Source organism: Eriocheir sinensis, chromosome 28 (genome assembly GCF_024679095.1).
Source record: "Eriocheir sinensis breed Jianghai 21 chromosome 28, ASM2467909v1, whole genome shotgun sequence".
NCBI classification, from domain to species: Eukaryota; Metazoa; Arthropoda; class Malacostraca; order Decapoda; family Varunidae; genus Eriocheir; species Eriocheir sinensis.
The window spans coordinates 8,897,906-8,908,999 of NC_066536.1; positions in this window are offsets into that span (position 1 = coordinate 8,897,906).

An 11,094-nucleotide genomic window follows, 5' to 3' on the forward strand; every position below is an offset into this window, starting at 1 on the left:
ACTTCTTCCTAACTTTTCTGTTTTTTCCTACATCGCTTCTCGAACTTATTTACTGCCTTTGCTTCTTCGTCCCTTCTGTGTCGTTCTTCTCTCCTTTATTTTCCTAGTTTCTTTGCTCTTCCTTCGCTTTCTTCCTCCATTTTTTGCCTCCTTTCCTTTCTCCCGTCGATTTACCTTTTCCATTCATCCTTTCTCACTCTGTCCTTATGTCTTTTCCTCTTCCTCTTCCTTCATATTTCCTTCTCATCCATCTCTCCGTCTTCCCCTCCTTATCTCCATTCTTAGTTATTTTCCACTCGTACCTTCCTTTCTTCTTTCTATCCTTCCTTCCGTCTTCCTTTCTCCCTCGCCCCTCTACGCTAGCACTGAACACAATATCCAGCGTTCAGAGGCCTCGAGGCAGCTGGTGCATGATTCGGGCGGACGGACGGACAGACAGATGGCCCAGGCTGCCCCGTGACCAGCTGTGCGGCGGGGCGGGGCGGGGCTGGGGGGTGCAGGGGTTGGCTGGCTCATGACTAGCTTGGGGAGGAGGGGAGGGGGGGATCAGCTACTATGCAGAGGGAGGAAGGGAGGCAGGGGGCTAAAACAAGGCCTTATGCACCATTATGGGAAGAAACCAGAGAACAGCAACATCCCCCCCTCCCCTCCCCTCCCCTCCCTCCTCTTACTCCCCACTATCCTCCCTCCCCTCCTCTATCCCCCCAAGAGAACACTACCTCACTCCAACCCGCCCCGTTACGCCCCTTCCCGCCCCTGCCCCGCCCAGTGGCCCCTTCCTTCCTCCACCTACCCCCCTCCGTCTTCTCTCTCTTCCTCTCCCTGTTCCTCCCTTCTTCCCCTCTTTCTCTAATCTTTTCGTCTCTCCTCTTCCTCCTCCTCCTGCTGCTGCTGCTCTTTTTATTTTTCGTTGCTCTTCCTCGTCATTATTCTGATCCTATGCTGCTGTTATTTTTCACACACACACACACACACACACACACACACACACACACACACACACACAATAAATAAGCTTTTAAACACAGCGTCACCTCAATTTTAGGCCCGAGCGAGATAAGACAAAGAAGGAATAAGCTGATACACCATTAGAGGTTAATTTAAACCATGTATGTATTTGAGAGAGAGAGAGAGAGAGAGAGAGAGAGAGAGAGAGAGAGAGAGAGAGAGAGAGAGAGAGAGAGAAAGCAGTGCGTGTAGCCATATAAAACGATTCTCCCCCAAAAAGGAAAGTAAGTAAAAACCAAATGCAGCGTGAGGAGGAGGAGGAGGAGGAGGAGGAGGAGATGATGTGGAAGACAATGAGCCAGTGTCCCCCTAACTCCCCTACCACTTGGCACCACCACCACCACCACCTCCACCACTAGCACCAGCACCACCACCATCATCACATCCACCACGGCTACAACCATAATAAGCACGCTTGAAAGGGAGGGGTGGAGGGACGGAGGGAAGGAAGGAAGGGGGGGTGACGGACTGCTTATAAACTAACTCACAGGACTCCGCCTCTCTCCAAACAGAAAAGCATGAAGGAAGGCAAAGGAAGGGAAGGGAAGGGAAGGGAAGGGATGGGAAGCGAAACGAACTAAAGGGAAGGGAAGGGAAGGGAAGGAAAGGGATGGAAAGGGAAGGGAAGGGAAGGGAAGGTAAAGGAAGGGATGGAAAGGGAAGGGAAGGGAAGGGAAGGGAAGGTAAAGGAAGGGATGGAAAGGGAAGGGATGGGAAGGAAAACGAACTAAAGGGAAGGAAAGGGAAGGGAAGGGAAGGGAAGGGAAGGGATGGGAAGGTAAGGCAAGGGAAGGGAAGGGAAGGGAAGGGAAGGCAAGGTAAAGGAAGGGATGGAAAGGGAAACGAACTAAAGGGAAGGGAAGGGAAGGGAAGGGAAGGGAAGGGAAGGGAAGGGAAGGGAAGGGAAGGCAAGGTAAAGGAAGGGATGGAAAGGAAAGGGATGGGAAGGGAAACGAACTAAAGGGAAGGGAAGGGAAGGGAAGGGAAGGGGAGACAAGGGAGGGGAAGGGAAAGGAATGGAAGGGAAAGAAAGGGAAGGTAAAGGAAAGGAAGAGAAGGATTGACAGCTAAGGGAAAGGAAGGAACGGCAAGAGAAGGGAAGGAAAGGGAAAGGAAGATAAGGGAAGGGATGAGATATGAGGATGAAGATAAGAGATAGGAAAAGAGTGAAAGTGAAAGGAAAGTAAAAAAATGGAACCCGAAGGACGAAAGAGAAGAGATAAAAAAGAATTATAAGAGAGAGAGAGAGAGAGAGAGAGAGAGAGAGAGAGAGAGAGAGAGAGAGAGAGAGAGAGAGAGAGAGAGAGAGAGAGAGAGAGAGAGAGAGAGAGAGAGAGAGAGAGAGAGAGAGAGAGAGAGAGACTTCTTCCCAAGGTTCTATTACAAACAAAGCTACAATTAACAGCACAGGTACAAACATTTCTCACGCGCACACCTTCCCCGAACACCTGCCTCCAGCTTCACTTGTTTCCACGTAGACTACACCTGTATACGTGGATCTCACCTGTCCTAATTTACTACTACTACTACTACTACTGTCAAGAGAGAGAGAGAGAGAGAGAGAGAGAGAGAGAGAGAGAGAGAGAGAGAGAGAGAGAGAGAGAGAGAGAGAGAGAGAGAGAGAGAGAGAGAGAGAGAGAGAGAAGGGTCGTGTGCTTCTATGACTTGAGGAATTCTTGCGGGGCTATACCTTGCGTGGCTTTCCCTCCTCTCTCCCTCTCCTCCCTCTCTCTCCCTCCCTCCTCATAGTGTGTGTATTACGGCAATCACGCTCGTATTTTAGTGATCATTAAGGCTATTTCCTGAAAATTTCCCAACATACTCCCCCTTCTTCCTGCACACACACACACACACACACACACACACACACACACACACACACGTATACGCTCCCTCATTTCTACTACCACACCCTCATATCAGTAACCATAACCACACACACACACACACACACACACACACACACACACACACACACACACACACACGGTAACCACACATATACATGCCTCTTACATGCAGTCGTAGTCTCTCTCTCTCTCTCTCTCTCTCTCTCTCAAGAAAACTTCCGTCACGTTGTTTTTCTTCAGTTTTTTTTAATATTGCAAAGTTGGTCTTAATTTTGTGTTGATATATTTTTTTGTCTTTCGAGAGAGAGAGAGAGAGAGAGAGAGAGAGAGAGAGAGAGAGAGAGAGAGAGAGAGAGAGAGAGAGAGAGAGAGAGAGAGAGAGAGAGAGAGAGAGAGAGAGAGAGAGAGAGAGAGAGAGAGAGATAACCCAACATACAAACAGACAAGAGATGGCAGTAATAACACATCTATACGAACAAACAAAAATTAAGCAAACCCTTCAAGAAACACAAGCCAAGTTACTGAGACGGCAAGCAGACCACGAAGGGGGGGGGGGAAGGGGGAAGGGGGGGGGAGGGGGGAGGGGAGGGGGAGCGTAATGTATACCTGGGTCCGTTCTTTGTATGTATTCACGTGGTAGCGACGACGACCTATCCGAAGAAGACCCGAAGGAACACTGGGTTAGTCTCAAGTCCTCCCCCCTCCTGAGGTACGCCGCGCGCCTGTGTTAAGACCGGCTGAGTTATGTTAGGTTAGGGTCCTACGGTGACTCCACATAAAATCGATCCCGGGTATAAAGATAAACGAATCTTCGGCGCACCCAAACAGCGGCGGCGATAAGGGTTTGGGTGATGCCGGGTGACGGAAGAAGGGGGAGAGAGAGAGGTGAGGGAGGGAGGGAACGGTGAGCTGATAGTGAGGTGAGAGTGAAGGGGTGATAGGAGAAAGGAGGATGGGTAAAAAAAATGAGAAAGGAGGAAGGTGTTGATGAAAAGGAAGAAATGGTGTGAAGAGACAGGTGGAGAGAGAAGAGAGAGGCAGGTGAGATGATGGTAGAGGTGAGATAGGAGAAAGGAGAGTGATGAAAAGGGAAAGGAAGAAGGAAAGAGCTGCTGACGAAAGATAGTGTGGAAAAGAAGAGGTTAGGGAGGGAGGGGAGGGAGGAGCAGTGAGCTGAAAGTGAAAGTGTGATAATAGAAAGGAAAATGAGGAAAAGAATGGAGAGGAGAAAGGGGAAGAGGTGTTGATTGGGAAAGTTTGGAAGGGGAGATGTTGTGTGAGAGGGGAGAAAGAAGGGAAAGGAGGTAGGGAAGAAGTGATGACGGGAGGGGAAGAATGTAGCTAGAAAGGAAGGGTGTATGGGGTAAGAGGGATACTGATGAAAAAAAAAAAAAAGGGTGAGGAGGAATCAGGGAAGGAAATGATGAGGGGAGGGAAAGAATGTAACAGGGAAGGGTGTATGGGGTAAGAGGGATACTGAGGGAAAAAAAGGGAGGAATGGGGGAAGGAAATAAGGACAAGAGGGAAAGAATGTGGAAGGGAAGGGGTAGGTGAGGTGAAAGGGAGAGACCGAGGGAAAGAAGGGATTTGGGGGAAGGAGGAGAGGAGGGGGAGATGGGGGGCGAGATGACGTTATGCAACTGAATGAGGAGAGAGTCAGTGTGTCCCACGTAGCTTCGGCAGGTTCATTAGCATCGTCTCTTGGTAGATTTTTCGTCGCGATAGAAAGGTATTTACGGAGAGTCTTACACTGTTGTTATGGAAGGGGGGGGGGGGGAGGCGAGCTTATGTGTATTATCACTTTTCAGGGAGGGGGGGGCTAGCTTATGTGTATTAATAATTTCTAGATTTGTTTATTATGCAACGCAACACACACACACACACACACACACACACACGTCAACAATAATTTCCTCTATGTAAGCAGTTCTTGCCGCGTTAGAGTGGTGATAGTGGTGATGATGAGCTGTTATTGTGGTTGCTGTTGTTGTTGTTGTTGGTGGTGGTGGTGGTGATGGAAGAAAAGGGTGGAGGTGGTGATGAGTGTTGTTGGTGGTGATAATGGTGGTGGTTGTGGTTTAGTTGTTGTTAGTGGTAGATCATTTTCCTAGTGATGTGAGTGACTGCGGTGGAAGAGAAAGAGGGTTTATTGTGGTGGTGAGTGGTGAGAAGTGGTAGTGAGAGAAAGGGTTTGGTGGTGGTGGTGGTGGTAACAAGTCAGAGTGGGGTGGGTGGTGTTGGTCGTGGTGCGGCGGCTATCTCTTCTTGCAGCAGGCAGGAAGGGCAAGCGTACTGCGTGTCACTAATAATAAAGAGCCACTTAGGGTAATGACCGTGACCTACACCATCGCCCTCTCCATTAAAACAACCCTTTGGCGTGGATCTTACCAGCTCTATATACATTTACTCCACTCTTATAAGCTGACATTTCACTCTTTACAAGGCTAGAGTCACCACGTTCCTACAAACCTCATTTCATCAACATATACCACGTGTCGTTGTCCCTAAGAGTATCCCTATATATTCTTCACCTCATCAAAACCTCATAACATTCCCACCACGACCAAGTAAGTCCCCAGTCAGGAGCCCTTCCCTGATAATTATAACAAACCTATAGAGTGTGGCTTTACGTATAATCATTCCATTTAACCAACTCTAGCCACTGTTTCATTGTGTCCAGGAGAGTAATGCCGCGTTTCTGCATACAAGCGTCACCTCATCAGGAACATTACGACATTTACACCTCCATTCCACACCCCGGAGCCCTGCCCAGCCCTGACACCCCTGCCTTGCCCTGCCCTGCCCCGCCGCCACCCAGGAAGCAGCGAGGACAGTCAGCTATATTCTACGGCTTATCCATTAACAGGCAGGCACGGGGGTGGGAGGGAGGGCGGTGCTGCGTCCACCAGTAACCTAATGCCTTTATTGGATGGCTGACGTGATGCAGGCAGGTCGGGCCACTGCCACACGTCACCACAGCTAAAAACAGTGGCTGCAGCTAAGCCGAGCCGTCCTCTGTCCGATATGCTTCAGGTGTGCAGAAATGTGGCTTGCTTGACCTAGCTTTAATGCGATTTGCTGGCACCTCAAGAGCGGCTTACGGGTGGGGACGAGGTCGGCACGGAAGCCAACACGGGTTCGGTTAGACAGGTTATGGCATGACCACCACCAGCACCAGCACCACCACCGACACCTTTCCAATCTTTAGAGGCACTTTGCGTTTAGTATTGTGTTCCTTGCTAGTGTGACGCAACTACGTCGGGGTGCTGATAATAGTGATAATAGGAGGGTTTTTTGTGTGCTAAGCCTCGGAGTGCCAGCTTGTCTGCGTCCCAAGCCGCTGGTCACCGCTTGCAGCACACACAACAAAGGCGCCTTGCAAGTCACTGTCCTCTACTCAGACATATTTCACCAGGATTTTCTCGACAAATCTTTGTAGGCGATTCTTCATTTTTTATTAATACAGATAATTCAGATCCAAATTGATGCTTGTATTCAATCCCCAAAGAGCAAGTAAGCAATCCCCCCTTTAAGAAGTGAATTTATATGAAGGTAAACATTTCTTTAATTAAAAACTTCGAATTCCTGTTTTCTCTACCTTGAGGTCACACGTTCTTTAATTCTCGACGACCGTAAAAATGTCAAATAATATTTTTTTCCTCATGTTCTTTCACCACTTGCAGCTTTATTTGTATGTATCTTTTTTTCCTCCCACGTTCTCCCTTCCGCCGCGAGGCCAAACACCTTTCAGTTTTTTCCCGGTCCTCCTCCGCCGCCACGTGTCAGTCCGGCATTATTAATAAGGAGGCGATGACCGTATAGGAGAGTCTCCCTGAAGGCTTTATTTACCGCCCGTTCCTCTTGACGTGTGGCGGTAATTAGAGACACTTGGCCGCCGGAGTGAAGGTGCAGAAAATGACCTTGATTGGTGGACGCCGCCGCCGACCTTTCACAGTCCTCCTCCCCCCCCACCCACAAGAAAAAAAAAAAAAAGTATACCTCATTCTGGAGCAAATAAAGGTCGTGTTAACTTACGAAGGAGAGTCACGGTACACACACACACACACACACACACACACACACACACACACACACACACACACACACACACACACACACACACAAATGGCAGTCTTTAAAGCCGGTGGATATTGACAACTGCAACAACCAACAAAAAAAAAGTAAAAGTGGACAAAAAAGCAAGAAATGAAAGGCAAGTCAGGAGTTCAAACGCGGAAATACCAGAAAAGGAATCGAGGGCAGGGAGGGGAGGGAGGGAGGGAGAGAGGGAGGGAGGGAGACCAAGAAGAAAAGCTGGCGATTATTAACGAGAGAGAGAGAGAGAGAGAGAGAGAGAGAGAGAGAGAGAGAGAGAGAGACTTGGGGATATAGATAATAATTACATACACAAACAAGCCAGCAGTCTGATGGATAGATTAATAGATAAGATAGATAAATAACACACAGGACAGACAAACATACAGACCGTCACACAGGCTATGAATACGCAAACCCGACACAAATCAATAGGACCCTAAAACCAATAATCAATCAACTAACTCGTTCATGGGACACGAGAACGAACATAACCGGACCGACTTCCCGCATTTAATATCCCTCATCCCTTAACCTTTCCCCGTCCCCCCGCAACTCCCTCTACAAGCCCTCCCTAGAACAACGACTGGGGCGACCTCGGACGGGGCGGGGCGGGGCGAGCTAGGCAGACGGAGGGACGGGGAGGAGACAGAGCCCAGCGGTGGAAGAAAGGTCGCTTGGGGCTCAGCTGACGCCAGAATCGAATATTAGTGTGACGTAAGGGCTGCGGCAGGCTCGAGGGACGGAGGAAGGGTGGAGGGAATGGGAGCTACCTGCCTATACCGCTTCCAGACATCACGAACTCTAAAGAAAAATGGCTCTTTTACCCTCCTAACTTACGGCTGGGAGTCTACTTTTGTCCCACACCGTAGACACACGCCTCTAGAGTTTCTTACACGATGAATTAACAAAGGGGAATGTAGAATTTAACTCCCTTACGGCCTTTACCTTTCTTAAGATGGTAAAATACGGTGCAGGAACCCCAAAATAGCATGCAGTGTAAACTCCCCCACCCCGAAAGAATTCTCTCTCTACGCGCTAAATATAGACCACGCCGAGGCAACAACGCCCAAAGTATGGAAAAACAATATCGCTCTAAATAATAAAAAAAAAACGAGAAAAGATGAAAAAATGCAAATCTATATATTGCCGCGGCTGGGAATCACGATGAACCAGTGTGTTGCTAAAGACAAAACAAACAATGCAGGGAGTAAGGGAAGAAAATGCTTGTGAGAACGAGATGAGCAAGGCTTTGAGTTACAGTTCGCCAGTCATGGTCCAGCAACTTCAATTTGTGCTCCTCGCTGTTGTGACCGAAACGGGCACTCACAGTCTGCCTTATGGCCTGCCTCGTGAGGGGGAACTGGCCTGAAAACCTACAGAAGGGAGGAGGAGGAAACACAAGGTATGATGAGGGGAGAAGGAATCAGTCGGCGGTGGGTTAGTATCATCGGCGGGGCGGTGACGGTCCTTTTAGTGCCTCTTAGGGAAGTGTTAGTCAGGGCGGATGAGGACATGATCATTTTTTTAGTGTTCGAGACTGCAGGTTCGTGGAGGAGGGGGATCTGCTGCCAAGTATGGAGATGTGAGACCCCGTAAACGAGCTAGCCGGCGTAGAGGCGGCAGACCTTTCCTAGTGTGAATGATAGTGGAGAAAAGTTTTTTTGTGTGTTTTGATGAGGTAGGCTCGTGGAGGAGAGGACCTGCTGCCGAATATGGAGGTGGTGGGCCGAGTAGAGAGCTGGACGGCTGCCGGGCGGTGTGTAGAGGCGGCAGACCTTGCGTAGTACGTCGCCCCGGGGTGCATCGGGCCTGGTGAGAGTTGCCCTGCCGTCGGCGATGTGGTGGTGGCGGTGGTGAGGGGCTGAATGCAAGAGATCTTAGCCAGCGGGGAAATCGATATCTTGCACTTGTCTTCCGTACAGTTTCTTATGCTGGCGTTCCTCCCTTTCGTCGTCCCGTGGTGAGCATGTTGATGTGCAGCCGTCCGCCCATACAGACAAACATGCGAAGCGACTCATAAACTCGGTGGTGAAGGAGCGAAACTGAAAGTCGATTCCAAGTCCACCCAGCGTCTCCTGATAGCGGTGGTGGTGTCGTCAGCTGCAGCGGCCCTCCTCGTCCTCCTCCTCCTCTTCCTCCTCCTCCGTCTCCTCCTCTTCCTCTCGGCCGCGTCGCCTGCATCATGTTACCCGCTGACCGAGCACACGTACCCTCCCCACTATGCGCAGTCATGTACCTCGACGCTCCAACTTCGCGCAGACTGGCTACGTCGCTCTGTACCTAATGTACCCTGGCACTCATCATACAGGGGCGGTGCTGAGTACGGCAGTTAGGGCTTCGCGAGTGCCATGACGCCAGCCGCCGGGCTTGACACTGCCTCGAGTTGCTGTATGTTATCGGTCTGTCGGCTATGGTCGCTCGATAAGATAAAAAGCAGAGTCGACATTTAAGTTGCTGCTTATTGTCATTTGCCTCGTCTCTGGACCAGGCTGCGCCTCCTCCTTCTTCCTGCAGGGTTTTTATGTATTTCTCTCTCTCTCTCTCTCTCTCTCTCTCTCTCTCTCTCTCTCTCTCTCTCTCTCTCTCTCTCCCCATATGGAGGCCAGAGTAAGCAAGCATGGCCGTCTGTGAACATTTTCACGCACACACAGGCAATCATGATGTGCGCACGCGGGTACACACACACACACACACAGACACACACACACACACACACACACACACACACACACCACAAACCGACTTCCCTTCCCCCCAGTCTCTCTCTCTCTCTCTCTCTCTCTCTCTCTCTCTCTCTCTCTCAAGAGCCTGACCTACTTACGCCTCCTACAGCCGCCCTCCCTCTTACGGCCACTTCCCTACGTACAACCCTCTCCCTGCAAGCACACCCTCCCGGCCTGCTTGCCTGCCTCTCTTTCTCTCTCTCCCCGTAGGTCGGCTCACCGGCTAGCTGCTATTCTCCGTCCTCCTCCCCATCATTGTATCGCCGAGTTTCCCGACCCTCATTAGAGCCGCCTGCGTGGGGTAGTGACTAGTGACTCGGCCCGTCCACGTGACTGACGGCGGTAAACAAGACGGACTTAGTGTAATGACTCGGCCAGATTGGAGCCATTTTTCTTCATGCAAATGGACTTCGGGAAACGTACTGCCTTGTAGGAAGTGAGCGAAGTGTGTATGTGTATGCGTGTGTGTGTGTGTGTGTGTGTGTGTGTGTGTGTGTGTGTGTGTGTGTGTCCTTGAGAGAAACAGAAAGGAGGAGAGGGAGGGAGATAAAAGAGGAAGGAGATAGTGAGAACTGGGGTTTAAACTATCAGCACGTAAAAAAAAAAATACTGCTAGAAATACCAAAAAAGTCACTAATTAGACATGATAGGGAAGAAAGAGAGAGAGAGAGAGAGAGAGAGATGAATTAATGGTAAAGGAGGGATAGTAAAGAAGAGAAGCGCTTTGGGTAGGAAGAGAGCAAGGGAGAGAAAGAGAGAGAAGGAAGAGAGTAAGGGCGGGGAGGGATGAAGTAAGAGGGAGAAGGGAGAAGGGAGAAGAGAAGAGGAGGGAGGGGGGGGGGGTACCACCGCCATGAAACTGGACCCAAACGCAGCGACAACACTCTAGCTATTCCCTCTGCCTGCTGCCTTGTCTCTGCTTGTTTCATACCTTCCCTTCTTCCTTCTGCTGCTCTTCCACCCCCTCCTCTTCCTCATCTACGCTGCGACACACTTTCTCCTATACATTCATATGCGTCGGTGGTGTCGGTTCTTTTGTGAGCAGCAGCAGTAGTAGTAGTAGTAGTAGTAGTAGTAGTAGTAGAAGGGTGAGGGATATGAGTATAGTTGTAGTAGTAGTAGTAGTATTTAAGGCAGCTGTAGTTTCTCTTTCTCCACACTGCATAGCTTGTTTTTATGTAATTTTCTCTCCTCTTTTCTGGCACATTTTATTTTTCTCTGCGTTTCGCCCCGTGTGTGTGTGTGTGTGTGTGTGTGTGTGTGTCCCTGCTCTCTCTCTCTCTCTCTCTCTCTCTCTCTCTCTCTGTGCCGCGGCCGCCTCCCGTCAATAGTGTTTTCGCGTGACGCATCTTCCGTTCCGACAAGTTCAATGTAACGTTTTCCCTTTTGCTCGTCTCCTTTCCTCTCTCTCTCTC